Source organism: Antechinus flavipes, chromosome 1 (genome assembly GCF_016432865.1).
Source record: "Antechinus flavipes isolate AdamAnt ecotype Samford, QLD, Australia chromosome 1, AdamAnt_v2, whole genome shotgun sequence".
Classification (NCBI taxonomy): domain Eukaryota; kingdom Metazoa; phylum Chordata; class Mammalia; order Dasyuromorphia; family Dasyuridae; genus Antechinus; species Antechinus flavipes.
In genome coordinates, this window is record NC_067398.1 from 725,443,039 (window position 1) to 725,461,117 (window position 18,079).

The following is an 18,079-nucleotide window of genomic DNA, read 5'->3' on the forward strand; positions in this document are numbered from 1 at the left end:
TGCTTCCTAGGGCCCAGAGCTCGGGCCCGGCTCCCTCTTATCCCCCAACCCCACCCCCTCCTGGGAGGCTGGAACATTCCTTTATGCAAATAAGTCAAAAGTGCCCTTGCTGGGGCCCTGAGTGGGGACTCCTGCTGGCTCTAGTTAATACTGAGACGCTGGGACAGCCCTGACTCTGAGGTTACCCCCCCCCCAGGACCCAGCTGCAGGAAAGCCCTCAAAGCCCACTCTGCCTGTGGTTTCTCTGCTGTGATCATGCCCTGCAACAATGTAGCCATGGTAGTCCCACAGCGACCCCTGCTGGAGCCAAGCCCCCTGAGCCATCTCTTGTTACTCAGAGAATACTAAGACTGGAGTGTTTTTAGCAGCCAGCTGAACGGGCCAGTCATTTGTTTCATGGCTCCTTCTCTTTGGCCTGTGGCCTTGGGATCCCAGCCTCCTGACACAGTTCTTGAGACCAGCCCAGCCAGCCAGCTGATCAGAGCCCAGGTCCATCCATCCGGTGTCAGCTACAAACCATCCCTGCTCAATATTTCTTCATCTCAAAATTGTTTGGTTTTTAAATGCTGGAGAAACTGAGGCAAGATAGAGATTAGAGAGATTTTTCGAAAGGGAGACATTTACTGGGATCAAATGGATCCATGGTTTGGTCCCAGGGCTGAATGAGACTATCGTCTCCAAGAATCCAGCATCCAGCAGCCCATGCCAGTCCTCACTGACATATTTATACACAGTAGCTAAACAAAGGCAGGGGAGTGAAGTCCAAACTCTGGTGAGCTGGAATTTCCAGGCAGGAACCAGCAAATCGGCTGTGACAGGTTGGGAGGTAGGACCATAAATTCTAACAAGCTGGAAGTTAAGAAAATGTCTGGCAAGAGACAAAATGTCTGGATTACCCCTTTCTGAGTTTACACAGTGACAATTTATAACCTTAGAGCAAATAGTCCTGAGTTATACCAGTCTTAATGCACTGGAGGGGGATTTGCAACTAAAGGGATTGAGGCAGAACAATTAAGAAAACCAAGGAAGGATAACTTAGGGAAACCAAGGCAGAACAATTAGGGAAACTGAGGCAGAACCAATTAGGAAAACTGAGTCAGGACAATAAAAGAGAACTGTGGCATGACAGTTTTAGCATCTTGTCACAGTATAAATTCTTCTCCTGGTTTTGTTCACATCACTCTGCATCATTTCATACAAGTTCTCCTTCCAAGATTTCTCTGAAATTGCCCCTTTCCTGGTTCTCACAGAACAATTGTATTCTATCACATTTATACATTCATCAATTGTTATCTGTTCTTCCAGTCAATGAGAACTCCCTCGGGCTCTGACTCCTGACCATCCCTAAAACAGCTATAAATAATTTTGTAAATTCTTATTTAGAATTTATTTTTCTTAGGACTCATGCCACCCTTAATCTGTCCTCATCCTCCCCTCTCTCCTTTGTCTCCTATTTCCCTTTAGAAGGAAATGGATTTCACTGGGACAGAGAAGGGGCCAAGGTCATGGGGTAAGAGCTGAGTTTGGAGACCCAACCTAGTTATTCACAGCTGCTTTTGTGTATTCTTCTTCTGGGCAGTCATCTTCTTGTCCGTTCTTTTTATGCTGTTTCTTGAATACCTTTTAATTTTTTTTTTACCTTGTGGATGCTGGACACATTATTCTCTGTAATCTGGAATCTCTGGATTTTGACTAAGATGTTACTGAGAGTTTTCATTTTGGGGTCTCTTTCTGAGAGTAACTGGTGCATCTTTTCTATTTTCCCTATACCCTCTTGTTCTCAAAGATCCAGACAGATACTTGATCTGTAATATTTAATAATATTTAATATTTAAGTTCTTATTTAATCTTGGTTTTCAGGTAGCACAAGAATGTTTAATTTCTCTCAATATTTTCTACATCAGTTATTTTTATTAAGAGATATAAATATTCATTATAGTGTTCTCTTCTCTAGAATATATTGTTCTCTGTGAGCAGGTTTCTTGGGGGATTTCTGGAGGCAGCCTTATTTTCAGTTCAGAGTAATAATCACCTCAAATGCAGCCTACTGTTAAAGTCCAGATCCTTTATTATCTCCTTCAAAATAGCTCAGTTTTCTTAGAGGCCTATCTCTCTCCTTGGTTCCAAAAGCTCTTGACGCTTGTCCTTTGCCTCTGCCAACTTCAGCCTCTCTTCTCCCGAATGTCTCCAGCCAGCACAAAGGTGGAAGTTGGAATGAATTGACTCTGCCTCCCAGAGAGTAGGCTTGTGGGTTTCTGACTTGTAAATCTCCTGAAGTCAATCCTGACTTGTCAATCTCCCAGAGTCTCTGGTGGGCTTGTCCTTTAATGGACTCCTCCTTATATGCTCTCTTAAAGGTGTGAACTGTAATGTGTGAACTAAGTACATAAGCATTGTCTCTATCAATTCCAGTGACTCAGCACCTTGTTTCTGGCCCATAACAATTCATCAAATTTTTCAGTCCTTTAATTTTGTTTCAATGTTGCTTAATATCGCATGATGTCATTGTCTTTATTGTGTTCATCCCATTTTTCACTGAGTTTGTTGCTTTGTAAATGTTTTGTTTCTGTGGTGTCAATCTGTTGTTTTTTTTTGAAATTCTCTTTTCTCTAGTACAGTGTAAAAAGTATGAGAAGTTAGGTTTCCACAGATATTGTTAGAACAAGATAAGGGGAGGAAGAGATGAAATATCTTGTTCGGATGTCTCTGAATCAAGGGAACTGTGAAAGCTATCTCACAAGATGAAGTCAGTGTTCTAAGAATTGAGAGAAGGTAAAAGGTCATTTGTGCCCCAGGCTCAAGTCTCTTTATCCAGCAAAGAATGGGATCACATGGGTCTTTTCTTTGTGAGACTAAATTGGGGCCACCTTGGCATTGATATTCCCACATAAAGTAATTAGTAATCTTAAAGATGGGGTTGGGTGAGAAGTTTTTCCTCATTTATGATTTGGAAGATGACATCATTTCTCCTGACTAATGAGGGCAAAGGTCCAGCCTATGGAGAATATTTGCCCAGATCTCTATAAAAACTTGATCTGTTAACTGTGCCCAACTTTCCCTGTCTGACTGCTTGTTGGGAGAGAGACACCCTTTCTCAGGAGATTGTAATAAAATTCCTTTCTGCTTTTACCTTGAAAAATCTCCCTGATTTATTTGATTTAGTTGAGCCGGTGGTCTTTGCCTCACACATCTCCCATCACTTGTGAGTTGAGGAACTTTTTAAAATACTAAGTTTCTAACCAAGGGGACTTAAGGATAAACTGATCCAAACCAGCTACAGTCAGTGACAAGGCTAAAAGCTTTTTCAGGGGATTGTAATCCAAGCTAATGACTATTTGGATGGTAAATCTGACCAATTGTAACTTTGGTTGCAATGCAACCTAATAACTATTCAAATAGGAAATGTAACAAATTGTAAGCAATCTAATAATAACTATTCAGATAGTAAATATAACAAATTGTAACCAATCTAATAAGTATTCAGATAGTAAAGACCCATTATATCCAACCTAATAACTATTCAGATAGTAAATGTGACCAATTGTATCCAACCTAATAAATATTCAGATAGTAAATGTAACAAATTGTAACCAACCTAATAACTATTCAGATAGTAACTGTGACCAGTTGTAACCAAGCTAATGGCTTTTTGGATGGTGAATCCCACCAATTGTAAATTTGATTGCAATCAATTTAATAACTATTCAGATAGTAAATCTGACCAATTGTATCTGTGTGGAAAAGGTGAAGAACTTACAGATCAAGCACATATTGATCAGAGACTCTTAGCTAAAGACTTAAAGACCTCAGTTTAGGAAGCATGTGATTTTACATGTGATTTACATGGACTATATTCCACTGTCCAATGGAGGATACGTGGTGAGGAAACATGTGATTTTAGATAAGACCTGGACTGTATTCCATTGTCCAAAGAGGGATACTAGTGCATAAGTCTTTAGCTAAGAGTCTCTGATCAATATGTGCTTGATCTGTAAGTTCTTCACCTTTTCCACACAGATACAATTGGTCAGATTTACTATCTAAATAGTTATTAAATTGATTGCAATCAAATTTACATTTGGTGGGATTCACCATCCAAAAAGCCATTAGCTTGGTTACAACTGGTCACATTTGGACATTAACCTTAACATTAACCAGTTAACACAGTTAACAAGTTAAGGACATTAAGGAATAATCAAGGGCAGAGGCTATCTTACCCCCAAAAGATGTAAATTTCTTGGGGATGGGGACTGACTTTTATAATCAGGAGTGTGGCCTGAGATCTGAAATGAATATTTTGTCCTTTGCCCTTAGCCCTCCTCTGCTTCCTTCTCCCACTTATAGAATGAAAGTTTCTTTGGAACAGGGGCAGGCTAGAATGTAAAATAAAATTGTTTATTTTTATTTATAACCCCAGCCATAGCATAGAGCCTGGCACATAAAGACAAATTAATTTAAGTTCTAACTACCTAAGTATCTGTGTATATCTAGGACTGTCTGGCCACCTATTGAGCTAAATAACCAATGTTGATCACTCATTCTCTTTAGGCAGGAAAAGGATTTCCATCCCTACTAATCACAACAGATGTAGTTATTTGTAGAAAGTCCACAGGCTGGGCTTGTACGTTTGAGTCCATAAGTGTGAGTATCACTACCATGTTTACTATGTGTAATGATCATACTGTTATTGTGGATCTCCATGAAAATGGTAAAGTGGAGTTTTGGTCTTCTCTATTACTCAGACTAAATTGTACTTGACCAGGGAAAACTGTCTTCTACATTGACTGGTGTCCTCTGAATATAAATGCCAGAGGACTCACCCATTAGACTTCCACTGTGTTTGGACTCATTACTTTTTTGGGGGGAATAGCCACTTTACTTTTTTTAATTTTTTATTAAAACTTTTTATTTCCCAATATATATATAGATAATTTTCAACAATGATTTTGTTGAGATAGGCTAGTCTCACAACTAGTGACTTCAGCCAGTCTCACGGTTTGGATACATTCTCCTCCTCTGCTGAATTTAACCCATATCCTAGAATGCTCAGTTACATCTCAAAGGTCTTCTGCTTAATAACTTTGGGGGTATCTCATATACCTAATGGCAAAATGTAATGGGCTGAAACTGAGTTGATGCACTGAAGTCTAAGCACTTAAGACTAATTACCAATTGGACAATACTCTATTAGCATATGCTTGGAGAAAGAATGGTCCTGCCCACTACTCTGTGCTGGCTCTATCTGTTGGTGCATAGAGAGATTTGGAAGAGGGATTAGAGGGTGGAGTAGGACAAGCGAGTGTGACCCCAGGAGGTAGGAAAAAAAAAAAAAGAAGAAGAAGATTCCTGTGTCCATTCCTTTCCTCTGACTTCGACAAAGAATAAAGATCAAGGACTTTTGCTTATCCTGATTCCCACTGATTCTAAAGTATCCAGGGTGCTAACGTGGTCATCACAGCAAAATATTTGTAATGATCCTTCAAAGGCAGATATAGATCCAGTTGGTTTCTGAGAATATGGACTATGCTTCTGCACTCTTCTAAGGGACAGTAATTGATAGTAAGAAGTGGATTGGCTTTGGATTTAAAAACCCAGAATGATCTGCTCCAAATTGTGTAATTGTAAACAAGTCATTCTAATTTCTTGGACATCATTTCCTCATTTGCAAAGTAAAGATTTAATAACAGCTTAACTCCAAAGTCTCTAAGAGGTCTGAATTCTTTACTGTATCTTCAAAAGTGCAAAGATGTATTTGCAAATCCTGTCATTTTAACTTTCTCAGATAGGGAAGATGAATCTGCATGTATCTTTAGTCTAGTGACAAGAGAAGAGAAATCTGTAATTTCTAAGCTCTGAGATTCACTTCATCTCTAAGATTTGGATGTTATAATCCTGTGTGTAAGCAACAAGGGCAAAACAAGAGAGGAAATCTGTGAGCATTGCATATGCTGTAATAGTTCTTCAAAATAAATTACACTGAACCTTGAGCAGTAGACCTGGCTTACATGTTCCCTGATGAGAGGAAGTGGATGCACATCAAGGCTCAAAATTTTGCTGGCTTTTAGAGAAATTGCCATCTCTGAAGGTTTTTTAAATTAAATTTGGTGCTTTATAAAGAAATTTTTCATGAGGTTTAGTCACCACAAGTCATTCATTGAAGCCAGGACATAGAAATTAATTTCCTAAAAAGTCACTTCTGTACTGTGGCCTGAGTTGGAACAAGGGAGAGAGAAGTCAAAATAGAATTTTGCACTTAAGTTTTTCCCTTGGATGCAGGGACTCAGCTGGAGATGCCCCAGGCAGTCTGGTCCCCAGAGTTGGATTAAAACTGAGCCTTCTCTGTGGAATATGGAATAGGTGAAATAGTTGCCATTAGTATCTAAAAATAAATGCTCTTGGAGATAGAGTTGAGTTTAAAACTTGATGAAAGTATAAAACGCCTACTCATCTTGTACCATTGTCCTTGTCTTGGACATGGACCTGATGAACGTCCCATTGTGTTTCCTCAGGTGTGCCTTGTAGACAAAAATCTGGACATCTGCAGAGAACAGGTCGTGTCTGATGCTGGAAATTTCCTCATCAGTCCCTGACTCAAGTAGCTGACTTTGTTATAGCATTAGTGGCCAGTTGTTTTACCTCAAAGTTAGAACTTTGGTTACTATCAGGGAGATGTGGTCCTATATTGTGAAAATCATTTCTCAACTCATTTCTTCCCTTATTTTATCTTTGCTGCTGCAAATTCCAGGTTCTGGGCAAAACTGCATCAAAGGAAGTAGCTCTCTTTTTTCCGTCAGAGGAGACCTGGAGTTTGGGGTATTTTTGCCCATTTACTTAATTGAAAATGACAAGATGACAGGAGCAGAACTATTTCAAAGTCCTCCTAACAAGCATTGTAGAAATTATCAGTAAGTGGCTCATTTTCACTGTGATGATTAAAGAGAAGTAATCTTGGGTCATTAAAAGGGCTGGCCCATGCAGTATGAGATGATAGTGCTTTCCACTCCTCTTGTCTCTTGATATTTTTATATTTGTGACAGTTTCCTCTTTGTCTGATTGGCTTTCAAAGTTGAAGAGAGAAACCCTGCCTCCTCTCCTTTCTCCTTCCCACTCCCCCTCAAATGGCCCCTACCCAGGTTTCTCAGTCCCTACTAGGCTCAGTCTTTTATCTGCCTTCCTTTCCTGCCATCCTGACATTATGTTAATATTTAAGCAATGAAAGTGGTGAAAGTCTTTACAGAGTATGCCGGCTGCAATGAGGATAATGGGCTGAAGCAGCAGAATTAATTGAGGGCACTGCCTCTTTCCATCCTTGGTCAGAGTTATTGCTCTAGAGGTAGATAATGAGTCAGGAGAAATCGTTCCCTTTCACGGGAATGAAAGCTCTTATACTTCCTCTTTACATTTTCCTGTCTGCTAACAAGTGAGCATATCCTTTTAGGGAATTATGGGACCCCCTTTTCAATCAAGATGTTCTATTTCTGCTATCACTCTCTCTATCACTGCAAAATATAATTTTGAGTCTTTTTCTTGTTGTGGGTAGGTGAACTTACTTTTTTTTTTTCATTCTCCCTGACAGAAGTTACATTTTCATGAAAATCAGAGTATTCTAAGTTAAGGGAACCTCAACAATGGTGACTAGACTAGTCCTGATGGAGTCTGAAACTGAGGGAACAGGAATGTTGAGTTTATTTGGAGGAGAAAGGTATACTCAAGATGAAGCTGTAGCACATACTGAGATTTGCAAATGTCTTTATGGAAGCCTGCTACTGCTGTATTCTCTAGGTGATATGAGAGGATCTTGTTTTAATTGCTCTAGGTAACCATTCTTGAATTGGGAGAATCATGGGTAGATTTCCTTTCTGGGACTTTTTCAAGGCATACTGACATTTCTGCTGATAGGTCTTAATTTTGTGCATTTTCACTATCAATGCCCTTTTCAGAAACCCTTGTTTATATATCATGAATTGTGGTCATAGCACTGCAACACTCCCATATAAGCCTTTGTAAATCTGCATTGTAGAAACAGGATTTAGTCTAATGTACCAATTCCTGAATCATTTCCCTTTTTCATACCTGAATAGAAGAAAGTTGGCTATTTATTCTGTCTTCTGCTTTTTGAAGACTAAGAGATTTATTGAATGATTATTTGGCATATAAGAAATATGATCTTTCCTGTATCTTGTTGTAGCCAAATGTTTTCTGTGTTCGTACCTTTACCTAATGTCATTTTTTAATCCCTCTAGACCCTTTTATTTCATTCATACTTTTCATTCTACTTATAAATGAAAATTCTTTATGAATTAATATTCAAAAACTATAGATTTTTATATTATAAAAGGTCTATGTCTTTGTGTAAAAGACAAAACCATTAAATGATTTTAATCATTGGTCATTTTTCAATGCTTTAATATACTTCTTATTTTTCTATTTCTTAATCATCAACTAGGCAGAATTGGAAGTTTGCTGTGGAAGGGAAAGAAGTTCCTAGTATCCATAGGTGAAACAAATAAAAATCCTGTTATAAATAAAATGTTTTTTGGAGGTCTATGCAGTATATGAATTTTATCTTGAGAATTGCACTCCATGGTGAAGGCAAGAACTCTATTATTGTCCATACTGGTGATAATTTAATGGAAACTGAATGTAAGTGAGGTAGTCAAAATAATGCTTATGTCATGCTCATCTTGTGCTTCCCTTAAAACAGGCTCAGATTGTCTGATAAGGGGTAATCACTAGAGAAAATACATTAAGTTAGTTAAATCTTAAAACATTACCTAGAATAATGTAAGTACTTGTTCCTTGCTAATGGCTTCCTGGTTAAAGATCTTGTACTAAGTCACAATCTTTAAAATTACTTTGGTTTTCCACTCTTCTCATTTTTATAAGAAAAGGAGATAGTGAGAGAAACTCTCTTGTGGACCTTATTCTCATGACCATCACATGTCACTGGAGATAATAGATAGGATCTGAATGAAATAGTGGTGGCCTAAATATGTGGTACCTCCTATTCCCAAACCTATGTAAATTTGTTTGCACAATTTCCTCCTCTTGGAATGATCTCTTTACCCAATACCCATATATCAGAATCATCCTATGTTTTCATGGGTCATGATGCATTCTGTGAAGCCTTCCTTTTTTTCTTCTAGGGGATGGGTCGTTACTCTGCTGTTTCCATAGATCTTAGTTGCTTTCATTTTTAATATATCTGCTGCCACCTTATATCCTGCTTCCTTTTAAGCCTATTCTTGCTCCTACAATATCTAAGCCATCCAGGTGTTCTTGTACAATGAATGAATGACTCAACCAGCCAGAATTACATAAGGACATTAAAGCCAATAATTCCCCACATCTAAGGAATCACAAGAAAGGAAGAATATAGGAACAATGCATCTGGATGGAGGCTGTTTTTTAAAATTTAAATGGAATAACCTGAATAGTTTAAGTCCTTATTTAGGACTCCCGTGGCTGGGGAAAATCATCCTTCTGAAAACTATTTTATTTTAAGGTTTTATTAATGTTCTATGCCATTCTGCCTTACCCCTAGGTACCTGAACAAAAATTATCAGCAACTCGCGGTAATAGCTTTTATTTTAAAAGAGATTATCAGGAATCCCCATCTGTTGCCCAACATTTCCCTGGGATTACAAATCTACAACTCCTATTCCAGTGATGAAAGGACCTTGGAGAGCTCCCTGCGGTGGCTGTCTGGGGTGGACCAGCTCATCCCTAATTACAACTGTAGAGAGCCGGACAAGAATTTGGCTGTCATTGGAGGAGCCACATCAGCTCTCTCTGTGCAGATGGGGACCCTACTTGAGCTCTATCACTTTCCACAGGTGAATGATATTAAAGCTAATGGGTTTTGTGCCTCTAGCTACAAAGTATTAGGGGGAGGGGGAGGAGGAGGAGGAGGAGGAATAGGAAAAGGAGGAGGAGGAACAGCAGCAGCAGTAGCAGTAGTAGTAGTCATAGTCATAGTAACAACATCACAACAACTAAATTTATGGAAACAATTAAATTTTTTTAAATGCCTCATATAGGTATTTTTTGGTTTTCATTTCAAAACCCATTAAGCATGTTCTTTTATTGTTCTCGTTTCAAAAGGAAGCTGCTGAAAGTGAGAAAAATTAAGTTGCTATCATGCAGCTAATAACTAACTGTGAAAATAATTCACCTCAGGTCTTCTTGATGCTAGTTTAACCTCTAGCAGTTGAAACATGCAGCTGCCTCAATCATCAGGCAAAGTGAACAGTTCCCAAAACATCAACCAGATTGTAAACCGAGAAAGGAATTGAAATCATTTATCTTTCAACTCATTAAAAGATCTCAGAGGAAAATTGGCCATACTGGCCCATTATACAGATAAGTTCACAGATGATTGGAGAAGTTCAAATGTGTATTTGATATTACAAAATTCACTGGTGGAAGATAAGCAATTAGATCTTCCAATTCTAGACTTGAAACTGAAAAATCATTGAGTCTATTATATCTCACATTATGTCTTTCCTCTTTCATCACCATTTAGTCCTTTAATGTTATTCCTGAATGTATTGAGAAGAGAACTCAAAGAAAGCTGAGTGAGAGAACTGGTGTAGAGGGTATTCTAAGCATTATCATGCATCTGTAACATATCCATGTTTTTTTTTTTTCTTATCCAGATAACCTATGGCCCATTTGATCCTGCTCTTACTGATAAAGTACGGTTTCGTTCATTCTATCAGATGGGCCACAAAGAGTCTTCTCTTCCCCGAGGTATTGTCCGTTTATTGGTATATTTTGAATGGAACTGGATAGGTCTGGTTGTCTTTGATGATATGAGAGGTGAGGAATTCCTCAGGGAAATGAAAAAGGAAATGATAAAGAACAGAGTTTGTGCATCCTTCACAGAGAAGATCCCTGTCAGTGACAGAAAAAATAAGAAATCATATGAGACCTTCTTGCCTAGGATCCTAATGTCAGAAGTCAAAGTGATTGTCATCCATACTGACACAGATTCATTAATAATTCTGGAATCTCCAACAGTTCCTTTTGTCCCAACCAAGAAGGTGTGGATTGTCACATCTCACTCAGACATTACTCAGAGACCCTTCGATCATCATGGTTCTACTTTCCATACAACTCTCTCCTTTTCATACTTGATAAGTCAAATACCTGGCTATAAGAGTTTCATAGAGGAAAATATGGCTGATGCTAATTCAAGTAATCTTCTACTTAGGGCAATTCGGTCACCATCTTTTAAGTGCTCAAGTCAATCAGAAATTCCAGAGCAAGAGTTATATTCACCAAATACCTCCTTGGAGACTTTGCCTGTGTACTCTCTTGAAATAATCATGTCTAGCTTGAGTTACAACATTTACAATGCTTTTTATGCCATGGCTTGGGCTCTTCGTGAAATGCTGATGAGGAAATCTGAGAAAAGTTCAGTGGGAAATGAGGAATCTATAATACCTCATTCATGGCAGGTAATATTGAAAGAATAGTGACTTTTCAAGTTCTGGCTTTTTGAGGATATCATTTTGGCATAGATGGCACAATGTAGATAAACAAAGATTTCAAAATTTCCTGATGGTATATTTCTTAAAGATTGTATTGTTATAACTTTCCATATTTGTCAATATGCATGTAAAGCTGAAAATTACTGTTTCTTCCCCAGAGATTTAGCATTGTAAAGGACCTCAGATGCATTCAAGTACCTGGAAAAGAATGGCTTTTTGCAGCAACTTTACTAGTCTCCCTATAGTCATAAAGTTATCTTCTACAAAGCCACCTTATTCCCTTTTGTGAGGCTTATAAGAGTTGAAAAATAGTTCATCATTAGATTAGTGAGGCTGATTAGATTATAAGATATCCCACATTGGTTGACAACCAGGCCAGTGATCAGTCCCCATAGGCTCTCTACCTGCTAGTGAATAATTTTTTCATTATTTTTGAGGGTTTCTAAGGAATCAAAGACATGTTATATTGCTTTAATCGATGGGATTTTATTAAATTTCCTCTTAAGGTATTAATCATGCACAGTTTCTCCCACCTAAACATACTTCTTCCTAATTCTTTTCCCTTGCAAAATGCAGTAACAATTTCCTTAGATTTGGTTAAATGGCCTGTTGAAGCTAGTGTTTTATCTTATAGAAAGCAAAAGTAGATCCTTTGTTTTATTATTTATTTTATTCCAGAAAACATTTCTCTATAAAATCACCAGTAAACATTAAATGTTCATTCATAGGATTGATCTTTCCCTAAATACATGTCCCCTCATTGTTTTTAAAAAAATATTTCATTGTCTCCAGTTTTATTTAAAACAATTTTTAGCATTTGTTTTTTAAAATGCTCCCTTTTCCCCTACACAAACCGGTCCCTTACATTGAAAGGCCCATGTAAAAGTCATGTTGCAAAAGAAAACGTCCTCTCCTCTACTTGTATCAAAATTCCCTCCTACTTTCCTGCTGGGTAAGATAGATTTTTAAATATAAGTGATTATATATGTAATCTTTTTTACCTCATTTTAATGGAAGTATGGTTGATTTATGCCTTCTAGACTCCCCTTCTTTCATTCCAATATAATAGGTTTTTCTTGACTCTTTTATGGCAGATATTTTATACTAATTCTTCTTACCCTTTCCCTCCAATGTATTCTTCTCTCACCCCTTCATTTTATTTTTAAAATTCTGTGTCTTCATATTCAACATATATCTATATTCTGTTTATATATAGTATTTTTAATTCCCCTAATAATGAGAAATTTCTTATGAGTTACAAGTGTTATCCTCTCATGTAGGAATGTAAACAGTTTTACTTTAATAGGTACCTTATAAAATATCTTCCCAATTACACTTTATGCTTCTTCTGAATCCTCCATTTCTAAATCAAGTTTTCTATTCAGTTCAGGTCTTTCCATCATGAAGGCTTAAAGACCCGTTATTCCATTGAATGCCCATTTTTCTCCTGAAAGATTAAACTCAGTTTTCCTTGGTATGATTTTTGGTTGTAATGCCAGCTCTTTTGTTCTCCAGAATATTACATTACGAACACTGTGATTCTTCATCGTGGAAGGTGAGAAATCTTGTGTAACCTGACTGTGGCTCCACCATTCTTGAATTTTTCCTGGAACTTGCAATATTTTCTCATTCACCTGAAAGTTCTGAAATTGACCTATAATATATCTAGGGAATCTTCATCTTGGAATCCCTTTCCAAAGGTTGTCTGAGAATTCTTTTAATGTCCATGTTGTCCTCTGGGCATAAAATATATTTTTTCCTGTCATCTTAGCCAATCTGACAGGTGTGTAGTGATATCTCAGAGTTGTCTTAATTTGCATTTCTCTGATCAATAGTGATTTGGAACACTCTTTCATGTGAGTGGTAATAGTTTCAATTTCATCATCTGAAAATTGTCTGTTCATATCCTTTGACCATTTATCAATTGGAGAATGGCTTGATTTCTTATAAATTTGAGTCAGTTCTCTATATATTTTGGAAATGAGGCCTTTATCAGAACCTTTAATTGTAAAGATGTTTTCCCAGTTTGTTGCTTCCCTACTAATCTTGTTTGCATTCGTTCTGTTTGTACAAAGGCTTTTTAATTTGATATAATCAAAATTTTCAATTTTGTGATCGGTAATGGTCTCTAGTTCATCTTTGGTCACAAATTTCTTTCTCCTCCACAAGTCTGAGAGATAAACTATCCTATGTTCCTCTAATTTATTTATAATCTCGTTCTTTATGCCTAGGTCATGGACCCATTTTGATCTTATCTTGGTATGTGGTGTTAAGTGTGGGTCCATGCCTAATTTCTGCCATACTAATTTCCAGTTATCCCAGCAGTTTTTATCAAATAATGAATTCTTATCCCAAAAGTTAGGGGCTTTGGGTTTGTCAAACACTAGATTGCTATAGTTGACTATTCTGTCTTGTGAACCTAACCTTTTCCACTGATCAACTAATCTATTTCTTAGCCAATACCAAATGGTTTTGGTGACTGCTGCTTTATAATATAATTTTAGATCTGGTACAGCTAGACCACCTTCATTTGATTTTTTTTTTCATTAATTCCCTTGAGATTCTCGACTTTTTATTGTTCCATATGAATTTTGTTGTTATTTTTTCTAAATCATTAAAATATTTTCTTGGAAGTCTGATTGGTATAGCACTAAATAAATAGATTAGTTTAGGGAGTATTGTCATCTTTATTATATTCGCTCGGCCTATCCAAGAGCACTTAATATTTTTCCAATTATTTAAGTCTGACTTTATTTGTGTGGAAACTTTTTTGTAATTTTGCTCATATAATTCCTGACTTTCCTTTAGTAGGTAGATTCCCAAATATTTTATGCTATCAACAGTTATTTTGAATGGAATTTCTTTTTGTATCTCTTGCTCTTGGATTTTGTTGGTGGTGTATAAAAATGCTGAGGTTTTGCGGGGATTTATTTTGTATCCTGCTACTTTGCTAAAATTATGAATTATTTCTAATAGCTTTTTAGTAGAATCTCTGGGGTTCTCTAGGTATACCATCATATCATCTGCAAAGTGTGATAGTTTGGTTTCCTCATTGCCTACTCTAATTCCTTTAATTTCTTTCTCGACTCTTATTGCAGAGGCTAGTGTTTCTAATACAATATTAAATAATAATGGTGATAGTGGGCAACCTTGCTTCACTCCAGATCTTACTGGGAAAGGTTCCAGTTTTTCCCCATTGCATATGATGCTTACTGAAGGTTTTAAATATATGCTCCTGACTATTTTAAGGAAAAGTCCTTTTATTCCTATGCTCTCAAGTGTTTTTATTAGGAATGGCTGTTGGATTTTATCAAATGCTTTTTCTGCATCTATTGAGATGATCATATGGTTTTTGTTTGGTTGGTTATTGATATAGTCAATTATGTTAATAGTTTTCCTAATATTGAGCCAGCCCTGCATTCCTGGTATAAATCCTACTTGGTCATAGTGTATTATCCTGGGGATGATTTTCTGTAGTCTTTTTGCTAATATTTTATTTAAGATTTTAGCATCAATATTCATTAGGGAGATTGGTCTATAATTTTCTTTCTCTGTTTTCAGCCTACCTAGTTTAGGTATCAGTACCATGTCTGTGTCATAAAAGGAGTTTGGTAGGACTCCTTCAATCCCTACTTTTTCAAATAGTTTATTTAGCATTGGAGTTAATTGATCTTTAAATGTTTGATAGAATTCAGATGTAAATCCATCTGGTCCTGGGGATTTTTTCTTAGGGAGCTGATTGATAGTTTGTTCTATTTCTTTTTCTGAGATGGGAGTGTTTAGGATATTTACTTCCTCCTCTGTTAGTTTAGGCAAGCTATATTTTTGGAGGTATTCTTCTATTTCATTTAAGTTGTCGAATTTATTGGCGTAAAGTTGGGCAAAGTAGTTCCTAATTATTGCTCTAATTTTCTCTTCGTTAGTGGCGAGTTCTCCCTTTTCATTTTTAAGACTAACAATTTGATTTTCCTCTTTCATTTTTTAAATCAGATTTACTAAGGGTTTGTCTATTTTGTTGGTTTTTTCATAGAACCAACTCTTAGTTTTATTAATTAATTCAATAGTTTTTTTACTTTCAATTTTATTGATCTCTCCTTTTATTTTTAGAATTTCAAGTTTAGTGTTTGACTGGGGGTTTTTAATTTGTTCCTTTTCTAGCATTTTTAGTTGCAAGCCCAATTCATTGACCTTCTCTTTCTCTATTTTATACAAATAGGCCTCTAGAGATATGAGATTTCCCCTTATTACCACTTTGGCTGCATCCCATACATTTTGGTATGATGTCTCATTATTATAGTTTTCTTGGATGAAGTTATTACTTATGTCTATAATTTGCTGTTTCACCCAATCATTCTTTAGTATGAGATGATTTAGTTTCCAATTATTTTTTTGGTCTACTTTCCCCTGGCTTTTTATTGAATGTAATTTTCAATGCATTGTGGTCTGAAAAGGATGCATTCACTATTTCTGCCTTACTGCATTTGAGTTTGAGGTTTTTATGTCCTAATATATGGTCAATTTTTGTATAAGTTCCATGAACTGCTGAAAAGAAGGTGTATTCCTTTCTGTCCCATTACATTTTCTCCAGAGATCTATCATATCTAATTTTTCTAGTATTCTATTTATCTCTTTGACTTCTTTCTTGTTTATTTTGTGGTTTGATTTATCTAATTCTGATAGTGCAAGGTTGAGATCTCCCACTATTATAGTTTTGCTGTCTATTTCTTCTTGCAGCTCTCTTAATTTCTCTTTTAAGAATTTAGATGCTACACCACTTGGTGCATATATGTTTAATATAGATACTGCTTCATTATTCATTCTACCCTTTAGCAAGATATAGTGTCCTTCCTCATCTCTTTTGATTAGATCAATTTTTGCTTTAGCTTGATCTGAGATCAGAACGGCTACCCCCGCTTTTTTGACTTCACCTGAAGCATAATAGATTTTGCTCCAACCTTTTACCTTTAACCTGCATGTATCTCCCCGCTTTAGGTGTGTTTCCTGTAAACAACATATTGTAGGATTCTGGCTTTTAATCCATTCTGCTAACTGCTTCCTCTTTGTGGAGGAGTTTACCCCGTTCACATTTATGGTTAAAATGACCAATTCTGTATTACTTGCCATCTTGTTAACCCCGGTTTGTACTTTTCTCCCTTCTTACCCCTTTACCCCCCTTCCCAGTATTAAGCTTGTGAGCACCACTTGCTTCTCACAGCCCTCCCTTTTTTAGTATCCCTCCCCCCCCTTAGAGTTCCTTCCCCTATCTTACCCCTTTCCCTCCCAATTACTGTATTCCCTTCCACTTAGCTTATTCCTTCCCTTTTCACTTTTCCCTTCTCATTTTTCAATGAGGTGGGAGAAGTTTCACCATAGATTGAATATGTCTAAAATTTTTCTCTTAAAGCCAATTCTGAACGCAGTAAAATACTCACTATATTCATCCCTCTCCATTCTTTCTCTCAGATATAATAGGTTTCCTATGCCTCTTCATGAAGTTTAGTACCCCCACTTTCCCCTTTTTCTGTTACAATGTCCTTTCCACATCTAGTTTCTAGAACAAGGTATATCTGTATTCTTTATACATCTTTATAGCCGAAATATAGTTCCCAAGATTAATCTTTACCTTTTTAGATTTCTCTTGAGTTCTGTACTTGTAGATCAAATTTTTTGTTAAGTTCTGGCTTTTTCATCAAAAATAGGTGAAATTCACTTACTTTGTTGAATGTCCATCTTCTTCCCTGGAAAAAGATGCTCATTCTCGCTGGGTAAGTTATTTTTGGTTGCATCCCAAGTTCCTTAGCCTTTTGGAATATCATATTCCAGGCCCTTCGATCTTTTAGTGTGGATGCTGCCAGATCCTGGGTGATCCTTATTGTGGCTCCTCGATACTTGAATTGGGTTTTTCTAGCTGCTTGCAGTATTTTTTCCTTCGTCTGAGGGTTCTGGCATTTGGCCACTATATTTCTTGGTGTTTTGATTTTAGGATCCCTTTCAGTAGGGGATCGATGAATTCTTTCAATGTCTATTTTACCCTCTGTTTCTATGACTTCTGGGCAGTTCTCTTTGATAATTTCTGGAAAATAGTGTCCAGGCTCTTTTTTTCATCATACTTTTCTGGGAGTCCAATGATGCTCAGATTGTCTCTCCTGGATCTGTTTTCCAGGTCTGTTGTCTTCCCCAGAAGGTATTTCACATTCTTTTCCATTGTTTGATTTTTTTGGATTTGCTTGACTGATTCTTCTTGTCTCCTCGAGTCATTCAATTCCATTTGTTCGACCCTGATTTTCAGTGAAGTATTTTCTTCACTCACTTTTTTAAGATCTTTTTCTAATTGTCCAATTGAGTTCTTTTGTTCTGTGGAATTTTTTTTCCATTTCGCCAATTTTGTTTTTTAGAGAGCTATTTTCTGTTTCTAATTCACCAATCCTATTTTTCAAGGATTTGGTTTCTTTATCCACTCTCTCTTTAACTGACTTCTCCAGGCTCTTTTGCCAAGCCTCCTTCTCCTTTTGCCAAGCCTCACTCTGCTTTTCTGGGCATAAAATATAAAAGAAATTCACTTGACATTTCCTTGAATAATGATA